The sequence below is a fragment of the Oryzias latipes genome, chromosome 19 (assembly GCF_053564925.1).
Source record: "Oryzias latipes strain Hd-rR chromosome 19, Olatipes_Hd-rR_3.1".
In the NCBI taxonomy this organism is placed as follows: domain Eukaryota; kingdom Metazoa; phylum Chordata; class Actinopteri; order Beloniformes; family Adrianichthyidae; genus Oryzias; species Oryzias latipes.
In genome coordinates this window covers 30,134,112-30,146,627 of record NC_136255.1, presented here as the reverse complement: position 1 = coordinate 30,146,627, position 12,516 = coordinate 30,134,112, and the positions used below count along the sequence as shown (strand labels likewise).

General features: G+C 45.3%; 1 long non-coding RNA gene across 1 annotated transcript; it reads left to right on the top strand.

Moving 5' to 3' along the window:
- The first annotated feature begins 307 nt into the window (after nucleotides 1-307).
- Nucleotides 308-4,437, top strand: LOC144987995 (uncharacterized). Its single transcript, XR_013651689.1, has 2 exons — nucleotides 308-944; nucleotides 2,005-4,437. It is a non-coding gene; the product is annotated as an uncharacterized LOC144987995 (long non-coding RNA).
- Nucleotides 4,438-12,516: the final 8,079 nt, after the last annotated feature.

Here is a 12,516-nt window from a genome sequence, read left to right as displayed (position 1 = left end):
TCCCAAATTTTGGCTGGAGTAGGGCTTCACCTTCAAATCCTAACTGGCCTGCGCCTCCTATGTACGACGGGTCCCGGCCTTATTTTCCACAGCCCCGCTCTTATGCAGCAGCGGTCCGGGGCTCACCTACCAGACGAGCGACAAGATTTGGACCCCCAGCAGATGTTAGGCAGGACCTCCGGCGACCTGCAGATGAAAGACTTGGACAGCTTATCCGCAAATTACATGCTGTAATTAAGATGGTGCATCACTTACAAAACGTGACCATCACGCCGGACAGACCAGAACCTCTGATGATCGCTGTGAAGGAATTTGTTTTATTATTATCATTGTTTAAATGTATTTCTTTAAATGTTAACTCAGATTGACCTTTTTACCTCTTCTGAAAACAGTTCTGTGTGTTTGGTCATCTGCTTCTCATGCCCAGCCAGGAACAGGGGGGTTTTACGACACACTATCCTCAGCTGATAAGTGATACTGTTTGAAGTTAGAATCCACCAAAGGGGTCATTGTATGACACCCCCTAATGAACTTTTCCTCTTTGTTTTGAAACTGTTACCTCCTTCTTGTGTTCTTAATAAAAGGTGCACAGGGAGAGCAGAACCTTTGAGAAGAGCAGCGTGCTGGTTGTCTTCTGTCACACTGGCTGCTTCTCCCTCGTGCATGAGAAACTTGATTCTTGCTGTGGTCTATTATTTCTAATTGTGTTTTTCTTTAATGTTTAGATGCATTTATCTGACATTCTTTGGTCCATTCGAGCCGGATGACAACATATCTGCGTCCTTGGGGGGAGGACCACGCCGATTGAAGTCTGTCGACAGCCCGTGAGACTAGGTCTGCGGAGGAAAGTCCGTCGTAGTGAATTCTACGCCGGCCAATCGACTGGTCTGATCCCTGGGTCCGGATTGACGTTATCCGTAAACCAGTCAGACCACAACAACAAGGCAAGTAAAGCGCTTTTACAGGGGTTCAAGTCCCCGAAGTGGCCCAGAATTCTGAGGGACAGGTTCAAGTCCTGTTGCCTGAAACACGCAATGCACAAATGAGGATTTGACTGCAGATGCACCCGCTGATGTTTTAAAGGAAATGCAACACAGTGCACCGAAACAAGAAAGAGATTTATGGTTGAAAAAGGGAGCAAAGTTGGAACAAGGTCTTTATGTCAGCACAGAAGGTAAACCTATTTTACCAAAATCCATGTACAAATGGGCAGCAATTTTGAGTCATGGGCCTTGCCATGTCTCAACAAGGGGGATGATGAACTTATTAGAGAAATATTATACAACTTATGGATTTATTCTCTATTCAAAAAATTTTTGTAAACAATGTGTAACATGTATGCGTCATAATCCCCAAGGCAATGTTAGACCTAAGAGAGGAAAATTTCCTGAACCACCTTTTCCTTTCCATACAATCCATATGGATTTTATTGAATTGAATAAAAGCAAGGGATTGAAATATTGTTTAGTGATTATTGATGCATTTTCCAAATGGGTTGAAATTTTTCCATGTGCAACACAAGATGCTATTACAGTAGCTAAAGCTATTTGTAAAAGAATAATCCCAACTTTTGGCATACCACAAGTGATAAGGAGTGATAATGGTACACATTTTGTAAATCAAGTGATAGACAAAATGGCTCAACATCTTTATATTGATTTAAAGAGACATTGTAGTTATCACCCACAGAGTGCAGGATTAGTTGAGAGAACTAATGGCACTATCAAATCAAAGTTAAAGAAATGCATGGAAGAGACAAACAGACAGTGGCCTGACTGCATAGACTTAGTTCAACTAAGCATGCGTATCACACGCACAGCAGGTCAACCTTTAACGCCTTTTGAAATGTTGTATGGACGTTCTTATAGGTTACAAGACCTTGATCCTACACAGCAACATTCTCCAGATGATGATGCAAATTTAGTGGATTATTTGAGAAAAATGTTTACCACTAAAGATGTGCAAAGGACAAATCAAGTGCCAGATTCCTTTTTATCTCCACAGGACACTTCACCAGTGCAGGTTGGTGACTGGGTGTTTGTGAAGGCCATAAAAAGGAAGTGTTGGTCCAGCCCACGGTGGGAAGGGCCATTCCAAGTCCTGCTGACTACACCAACAGCTGTCAAGATTGCTGAAAGGACGTCTTGGATCCACCTGTCACACTGCAAGAAAAAGCATCTGGGTGAGGCTAATTCCAACTGCTAGGTGGGGAAGTCTGACTACAAAGGGAGGCAGCCGTATAGAAGCTGCTTGTCTCAACGTCAGCGAAGCCGAGCGATCCACCTAGTCTTAGGGAAGAAAGCACACCAGATCTCTTTTGCACTACACGGATCCTACACTGTTAGAGGACTTGAGGAGGTGATGTGCTAGTAACCTCTCCCTCCCGAAGATAGGTACATATCCACCATGGCGTGTCCAACTGGGCTAAGAGACAGTTTATTTTGTTTACTGTTCTTGCTATTCCTGACAGGAGCAACCACATGGATTTGGTTCTTTTGGAATCATTATCCACCTGCAAGAAGAACCACCAACGAGGAAAGACTAAATGTTTCTCGACGATGGCTGAGTATTGATGAACATGATGTTTTGAATAGTCCAAAAATGAACATAACTCACCTGTATATGACAAATTCTTGGTATAGGTATGTTATGTTACTGGCTAAAGAAAGGAATAGATCTGATTGCTATGTTTGTTCTGTAATTCCAGCTTCATCCCTACATCCTAATTTGCAGGCAAAGCAATTTTCTGAGTGGAAAAGCGACTGTGTTATTGAATATAGTACCAGAGGGTATATTAGTACTGGAGCCGTCACCACTTCAAATGGTACTCTTGTGAGACCAAGTTGCAAGAGTTTGTATCAGTTTAAAAAACTGAAATTGACAAAATCATTAGCTCCATATGCTAGTGTGGAACCAGGAACTGTGTTTCCACATTGCGTAACTAACAATGGCACAGAATTTTTAGGAACTTTGCCGACAAAGATGTGTCATGAACTTCTTGTTCCCTTCACAGTCCAGATAATCAATGACAGAGTTTCCCATGGTTATGCAGTTCCCTGCCCCAGAAGACGTTGTGTTGGATCTAATCCAGATTTAATGCCAGGTAACAATGGTACTTATGTGGTTGATCAAATGTTTTGGTTATGTGGGCAGGCCCTCTACCTCAGTCTGCCTAGAGACTGGAGTGGGATTTGTGCTCCCGTAAAGGTCACAGATCACACTTTCATAGTTTCTGCAGTCCATGAGCCTCACCTGCGCCACAGACGTAACCTTATTGATGTCAAGCCACATGATTCCATTTGGGGATCAGATGTACCTGGAGACCATAAACTCTGGAATACGGGGCAAAAGGTAACTATGGCATTGTTTCCCTGGGTAGGAACTGCTAAAAACGCTCTCAGAATTGAGACCATTGATTATCGATTAGGTTTATTTTTGAACGCTACAATTAAAGCATTTAAAGGCTATAATGAAGAAATGTCAAGCATGAGACTTATGGTTATACAGAACAGATTGGTTTTGGACTTATTGGTTGCTCAGGAGGGAGGTGTTTGTAAAATGTTAAATGATACCTGTTGTACATTTATTCCTGACAACACCGATGAAGGTCACAGCGTCACTGAAGCATTACATCAACTTGAAAAGGTTCAGCAGGGAATGCAGGATGACAGGAAACCCCAATCTTGGGATTTCTTCTCCTGGTTTGCTTTTGGTTCCTGGTGGCAACTTTTGTTAAAAATAGTGACACCTATTCTTATGGTACTGATTATATGTTGTGTGTTCACTATGTGCATTTTTCCTTGTATTCAATCTATGATTTCCAGAGCAGAGAATGGTTGAGTACAAAGTGTTCTTCTGAGTCAAGAATACAACTTGTTATTAAAGGGAGAACAAGATGACTGTAATGATTTTGAAATTGAAATGACTTGAAAAAAAAAAAAAAAAACTTCTCATCTGAGTGTAAATTGAAAGTGTTATGAAAATGAAGATGTCACAGAAAACTGAAAAGAGATGTGATATTGGATGTGAGATTTTAACATCAATGATAAACAGGAGGGAGTATGTGAAGGAATTTGTTTTATTATTATCATTGTTTAAATGTATTTCTTTAAATGTTAACTCAGATTGACCTTTTTACCTCTTCTGAAAACAGTTCTGTGTGTTTGGTCATCTGCTTCTCATGCCCAGCCAGGAACAGGGGGGTTTTACGACACACTATCCTCAGCTGATAAGTGATACTGTTTGAAGTTAGAATCCACCAAAGGGGTCATTGTATGACACCCCCTAATGAACTTTTCCTCTTTGTTTTGAAACTGTTACCTCCTTCTTGTGTTCTTAATAAAAGGTGCACAGGGAGAGCAGAACCTTTGAGAAGAGCAGCGTGCTGGTTGTCTTCTGTCACACTGGCTGCTTCTCCCTCGTGCATGAGAAACTTGATTCTTGCTGTGGTCTATTATTTCTAATTGTGTTTTTCTTTAATGTTTAGATGCATTTATCTGACAATCGCTCGCATAGTGGACTCATTAACCTCACTGATTAAACCCGCTGATCCCACGGATGATGTGTTAGACCTCATTGAGGGCAACGCAAAAAACTGGGGACAGAACACACTGCAGATCCTCCAGGATCACTACCAAAAGAGGCTGGAGAAACTTTTACAGGATCTCCCCGGTGATTTAACCCGAGATTGGAGGGAAGCCTTCATCGTGGCGACACGATGGGCTTGCAGAAATCTACCTCGGATCACGCAGGATGTTCTCGATCAGGCAGAGGCCCTGATCATCACCTGCAGATCAGACTCGGAGCGGCGAAGTCCAGCGGATACGACACCACCCCCCGGCAGGGTCTGATAGCCGCCGGGGGCCGCGCACATCAGGAGGAAGAAAAAAGAGGACCCGTCAACCTAAGCGGGTCTCCATGAGCATTCAAGCTGAATGTTACGAGGCCACAAACCGATCAGTTGGAACTATGACGGACATGACACCAGCTTGGCCTCCAGATGCAGTTCCAGCAGCCGCTGCCGAGAAGCAGCGTGGACCGCGAACGGCGACCCGCCGCAACCCCTTCGTGGCGCGTGAGGAATTTCTCCCTCAGATTGTGGGGATAATTTCACCCTCTGCTCCCAGACCGGCAGCACGGGCGCCACCTTCCCGAATTTCAGCACTGGACAGCTCCTAGGAGGAGGAAAGCTCCGATAGAGAGGAGAACCGCGGCGGGGAGGTTCTTCACGAGGAGGAGGAGGAGTTCGATAATGAATACGACAGCGAGGAAGATGGGGATGAGGCGGACACGGACGCTGACCCCCCAGCTTCAGGTAGTTCGGGGCTGGATCATATTTCGGACAGCCCGGGTGTGACAGAATGCCAGGAGGACAGCGCATCTCCAGCTTCAGCGGAGGAACGCTGTATTACAGGGCTGGAGCTAGCAGGTGACGGTGCTGAGCCACCAGTAGCCCGTGTTGACTTACCTGCCCCAGAGCGGCAGGTTTTCAAGGTAAAGCGTCACCCTGAAACAAACAGAAAATTGATTGACTGGTTCCTGGAAGTGGAGAAAAGGTGTCTAATTGTTGGTGACTCAAATTTATCCAGAATCCCTGAATATTCCATCCCAGATCTACAGATTGAGAGTTATCCAGGTGCTAATTTTCGCCACATGCAGGCTTTATTTGAGATAGCCCACGTTCCGTGTGATTTGGTGGTTCAGAATGTGGTCATTGCAGCCGGCATTAACGCCAAAGGTCAGAACATTAAAGAAACTGCAGTTAAACAGCTCCAGCGGGCTCTGAAGATGGCTAAACACAGATTTCCATCTGCTGTCATCTGGGTTCCCTTGGTTAATTTTTCTGGTAACTTATCTGCAATGGAGCAGAACAACATGAAACTACTAAATCAGCATATTAAAAAAAAATATGAGACACATCCCCCTGCTGGAGGACTCGCATTTTGCAACAGAAAAAGATGCAATTCACTGGACCGAGGACACGGCCAGAGCAATGTTGGAACATTGGAGGTATTTTTTAAAGTGGAATACCCACTAAGTCCATTCAGGGTAGAGTGTGTAAGGGGACAGCCCTTTATGGCCCCACAATATCATGGTTTTGACTAAAAAGTGATGCCCTGACAGAACAACAAGGTGACCTCCTCAAAAACGGTTTAACTTTTATTTCCATAGATAACTTTTTAAAAAAATCAGACCCAAAACACAAGACTGTATTAATCATGTTTCCTGTTCTTTGTGGGATTAACATTTGGTGGGACAAACCGAAACTTTTGTTAGCACAAGAAAGTGACAACATAAATATAATATTGCTCATAATGGATAGGTGCATAACCCACTGGTGGAGCATTTTCTCATGACCCAGGGTTTTTCTTTATGGTGAACAGTGTGAGAGATTTTGTTATCATTGTTACTGTTATTATGGCTATTGTTCTTATGGTTCTTATTACTGTTTTATGATGATTATTATTATTACTTTAACCCTACCCCTGGTCCTGTTTCTAACCCTAACCTTTAGTTTAATCTGAACCCTAATCCCAACCCTTAATCAGTTATTAGACATTTAAATAATCTTAAACATAAAGCAATAACATGGTTGGAAGGAAAAGGTTTTGTTTCACGTGTCTTTTTGCCTGGTTAGCAGTATGCATGCAGGGGAGGGGCTTAGAACGCACAGGGCCCATGGCTCAGGACACGCAGGGCCCATGAGGCCGACGCGTGCTCCTCGGTAAGACAGTGTGAATAAAACAGCCACCTTTTGTCTCTCACTTCACTTTTACGCCTGTCCAGCCAAGTTGTAGCTGTTGTGGTGTGCATAGAGCCTGATGAAGGCAGAATTTGCCGAAACGCGTAGCGAGCACACTTTATTCTAATTTTGTATTGTTTATTTATTTATTTTTTTTACATTTTTGTGAATAAAAACACTCATTTAAGTGGTTGTCCCGCTTTTTTCTTTTTTTCTTTTTTCAAAGTTTGCAAGTTTTTCTATTTTTGATTACATTCTTGCCTGGTGGAAAAACCGTAACACCTGCCATGCACTTCTACGACGGAGAGGAGGATGGAGGTGCTTGGACCACGGTGCGCTACGGGAGGAGACACTACAGAAATCCCCGTGCGCTCAGCTTTAATTACCGGGGCCGACCGGACCATAGGATGGACCGTGCATTTCCCGTCTCCGGCTGGAAGAGGGCGCCAAGGTTCCCAAATTTTGGCTGGAGTAGGGCTTCACCTTCAAATCCTAACTGGCCTGCGCCTCCTATGTACGACGGGTCCCGGCCTTATTTTCCACAGCCCCGCTCTTATGCAGCAGCGGTCCGGGGCTCACCTACCAGACGAGCGACAAGATTTGGACCCCCAGCAGATGTTAGGCAGGACCTCCGGCGACCTGCAGATGAAAGACTTGGACAGCTTATCCGCAAATTACATGCTGTAATTAAGATGGTGCATCACTTACAAAACGTGACCATCACGCCGGACAGACCAGAACCTCTGATGATCGCTCGCATAGTGGACTCATTAACCTCACTGATTAAACCCGCTGATCCCACGGATGATGTGTTAGACCTCATTGAGGGCAACGCAAAAAACTGGGGACAGAACACACTGCAGATCCTCCAGGATCACTACCAAAAGAGGCTGGAGAAACTTTTACAGGATCTCCCCGGTGATTTAACCCGAGATTGGAGGGAAGCCTTCATCGTGGCGACACGATGGGCTTGCAGAAATCTACCTCGGATCACGTAGGATGTTCTCGATCAGGCAGAGGCCCTGATCATCACCTGCAGATCAGACTCGGAGCGGCAAAGTCCAGCGGCTACGACACCACCCCCCGGCAGGGTGTGATAGCCGCCGGGGGCCGCGCACATCAGGAGGAAGAAAAAAAGAGGACCCGTCAACCTGAGCGGGTCTCCATGAGCATTCAAGCTGAATGTTACGAGGCCACAAACCGATCAGTTGGAACTATGACGGACATGAGACCAGCTTGGCCTCCAGATGCAGTTCCAGCAGCCGCTCCCGAGAAGCAGCGTGGACCGTGAACGGCGACCCGCCGCAACCCCTTCGTGGCGCGTGAGGATTTTCTCCCTCAGATTGTGGGGATAACTTCACCCTCTGCTCCCAGACCGGCAGCACGGGCGCCACCTTCCCGAATTTCAGCACTGGACAGCTCCTAGGAGGAGGAAAGCTCCGATAGAGAGGAGAACCGCGGCGGGGAGGTTCTTCACGAGGAGGAGGAGGAGTTCGATAATGAATACGACAGCGAGGAAGATGGGGATGAGGCGGACACGGACGCTGACCCCCCAGCTTCAGGTAGTTCGGGGCTGGATCATATTTCGGACAGCCCGGGTGTGACAGAATGCCAGGAGGACAGCGCATCTCCAGCTTCAGCGGAGGAACGCTGTATTACAGGGCTGGAGCTAGCAGGTGACGGTGCTGAGCCACCAGTAGCCCGTGTTGACTTACCTGCCCCAGAGCGGCAGGTTTTCAAGGTAAAGCGTCACCCTGAAACAAACAGAAAATTGATTGACTGGTTTCTGGAAGTGGAGAAAAGGTGTCTTTTTGTTGGTGACTCAAATTTATCCAGAATCCCTGAATATTCCATCCCAGATCTACAGATTGGGAGTTATCCAGGTGCTAATTTTCGCCACATGCAGGCTTTATTTGAGATAGCCCACGTTCCGTGTGATTTGGTGGTTCAGAATGTGGTCATCGCAGCCGGCATTAACGCCAAAGGTCAGAACATTAAAGAAACTGCAGTTAAACAGCTCCAGCGGGCTCTGAAGATGGCTAAACACAGATTTCCATCTGCTGTCATCTGGGTTCCCTTGGTTAATTTTTCTGGTAACTTATCTGCAATGGAGCAGAACAACATGAAACTACTAAATCAGCATATTAAAAAAAAATATGAGACACATCCCCCTGCTGGAGGACTCGCATTTTGCAACAGAAAAAGATGCAATTCACTGGACCGAGGACACGGCCAGAGCAATGTTGGAACATTGGAGGTATTTTTTAAAGTGGAATACCCACTAAGTCCATTCAGGGTAGAGTGTGTAAGGGGACAGCCCTTTATGGCCCCACAATATCATGGTTTTGACTGAAAAGTGATGCCCTGACAGAACAACAAGGTGACCTCCTCAAAAACGGCTTAACTTTTATTTCCATAGATAACTTTTTTAAAAAATAAGACCCAAAACACAAGACTGTATTAATCATGTTTCCTGTTCTTTGTGGGATTAACATTTGGTGGGACAAACCGAAACTTTTGTTAGCACAAGAAAGTGACAACATAAATATAATATTGCTCATAATGGATAGGTGCATAACCCACTGGTGGAGCATTTTCTCATGACCCAGGGTTTTTCTTTATGGTGAACAGTGTGAGAGATTTTGTTATCATTGTTACTGTTATTATGGCTATTGTTCTTATGGTTCTTATTACTGTTTTATGATGATTATTATTATTACTTTAACCCTACCCCTGGTCTTGTTTCTAACCCTAACCTTTAGTTTAATCTGAACCCTAATCCCAACCCTTAATCAGTTATTAGAAATTTAAATAATCTTAAACATAAAGCAATAACATGGTTGGAAGGAAAAGGTTTTGTTTCACGTGTCTTTTTGCCTGGTTAGCAGTATGCATGCAGGGGAGGGGCTTAGAACGCACAGGGCCCATGGCTCAGGACACGCAGGGCCCATGAGGCCGACGCGTGCTCCTTGGTAAGACAGTGTGAGGAAAACAGCCACCTTTTGTCTCTCACTTCACTTTTACGCCTGGCCAGCCAAGTTGTAGCTGTTGTGGTGTGCATAGAGCCTGATGAAGGCAGAATTTGCCGAAACGCGCAGCGAGCACACTTTATTCTAATTTTGTATTGTTTATTTATTTATTTTTTTACATTTTTGTGAATAAAAACACTCATTTTAGTGGTTGTCCCTGTTGACAAATGGTATGACTCAGGAGATACCACTTGGACAGGTATGACTGTTTTGTAACTGTATCTGTTATTAGTGACCTGAAGGAGGCGCTGTTTTACTCTGGATGTTGGAGCAAGCTTTCTGTTCGGTCCTGTTAATAAAAGTCAAGCCGGTGAATGGCTAAAGAGAGACGTGGCTGCCCGTCGTAATTTCTTCATAATTATTCCGCTGCAGGTAGGCAAAAGGTGTAAGCCTACACTGAGGAACTAAACCTGCTAACAGGTTATGGGCCCAGAGACCGCAAGGAGCATTCTGAGAGTCTGACGACGGACACGTGCTATCGCAAGACGTCTGTTTGCTAACGCAAAGCAGGAATTAGCTGGGAGCTATCGCTAGCTTAGCTACGGACATAAAATGACGAACAGAACCAAGATTAAGTGGCCCACATTCGACGGGAGAGCAGAGGAGTATGAGCTCTGGGAAGAAAGGATGTTATGCTGCATGCACAGTGCAGGACTGAAGCAGACAATCCTGAATGAGCCTGCCGGTCCTCTGTCAGTGGAAGAACAAGCACGTGACAACAAGCTGAACGCTGATGCATATTGCGCGCTGGCGCCATTACTGGATAACACCAGCTTGGGACTGATATTCAGAGACACTAAAGACAAAGGCAGAGAGAGTCTCAAAGTGTGAAGAGAACACTACATCGGCAAAGGTAGGCCCCGGATTGTCTCCCTGTACATAACATTGACCTCACTGAAGAAAGCAGACACAGAGACTGTTACAGAGTATGTCATCAGAGCAGAGCAAATCATTACAGCGCTCAAGAGTGCAGGTGAAGCACCGAGTGAGGGACTGATGATGGCAATGATTATGAGGGGACTTCCAGAAAAATACAAGCCATTCACGCTGATGGTTACACATAGCTCTGCAGACATGAAGCTGGGAGAGTTCAAAGCCAAATTAAGGAACTTTGAGGCCTCTGAAGACATAGACCCCGTAGCAGATGAGACGGGAGAGAGAGTGCTGAAAGCCCGAGCGGCTCCAAAGAAAAAGAGCGGACCTTCAACGGACCTGGTTTGCTGGAGATGTGGAGAAAAGGGGCACAGAAAAGATGATTGCTCAAAGAAAGCTTGGTGCAGTTCATGCAAGAGCACAAGTCACACAGATAAAGCGTGCAGAAAGAAAGAACGTGGACGTGGCTCTCGGTGCGCTCGTGCTCAAGATGACTGCTGCGACAACAGAAGCCATAAAGTGGATTGCAGGCGGGACGACACCAGGGGAGCTGCAGAAAAGGAAGACTTCACGTTTAAGACGGAGACGAAAGATGCCAGCAGAGCTGTACAGCAGATCCAGATAAAAGGCCTGGTCGTGGACACAGGTGCATCGTCCCACATTATTAACGACAGGAGCCGGTTCAAGAGTTTCGACAGCACCTTCAAGCCAGAGAGACACAGCATGGAGCTTGCAGACGGAAAGCGTACTTTTGGGTTGGCACAAGGCAGAGGGGATGCACAGGTATGTCTCCTGGACAGTAAAGGGCGCCGCTGTACAGTAACGTTGAAGAACGCCCTCTACATCCCCTCATTCCCACAAGAACTCTTCTCTGTGAAGTGTGCAACTGCTAATGGTGCCAAGGTACACTTTGATGAAGGTAAAGATGTTCTTGAGGTGCCTGATGGCACCAAATTTACCATTCATGTGTTTAAAAGGATGTACTACTTACAGACAGATTTTGGTGAAAATGATGTTTGTAATGTCAGTTATGATATCCAAACCTGGCACGAGATCATGGGTCACTGCAACTACGAAGACATACTGCGATTGCAGGATGTAACAGTCGGCATGCACATTAAAGGTGCAAAACGTAAGCCTGATAAAGAATGTGATGTATGCATAAAAGGAAAGTTCACCCGAACGAGAAACAGAAATCCAACTGACAAAGTTAAGACACAACTTGAACTTGTGAACACAGATCTAGCTGGTCCAGTAAACAATGAATCAATAGATGGTTTCAAGTATATGCAGTCTTTTACAGATGTGTATACAGGGGCTGTTTTTGTTTACTTCCTGAAAGCAAAAAGTGATGCAACTCAAGCCACTGAGAAGTTTCTGGCTGATGTAGCACCTTATGGTACTGTGAAATGCATTCGGTCAGACAATGGGACTGAGTTCACCAGTAAAGAGTTCCAGACGCTACTGAGGAAGAACAAAATCAGACATGAGATGTCCTGCCCATATTCCCCACACCAGAATGGGGTAGCAGAGAGGGAAGGGCGCACCCTTTTTGAGATGGCTCGGTGTAAGCTTATTGACAGTAATCTGCCTAAGAGCCTTTGGCATTATGCCATTCAGGAGGCAGCTTACACCAGGAATCGATGCTTTAATAAGCACACGGGTACTACCCCCTATACAGCTCTGACAGGTAAAAGGTGTGATCTGGCAAAGATGCATAAGTTTGGATCAGTGTGTTATGCCTACCAACAAGATAGGGGTAAACTAGACTCCAAGTGTGAAAAAGGGCTCTTCGTAGGACATGATAAAGGCAGTCCAGCTTTTCTGGTCTACTATCCCAGTACAGGGAAAGTACAAAAGCACAGACTGGTG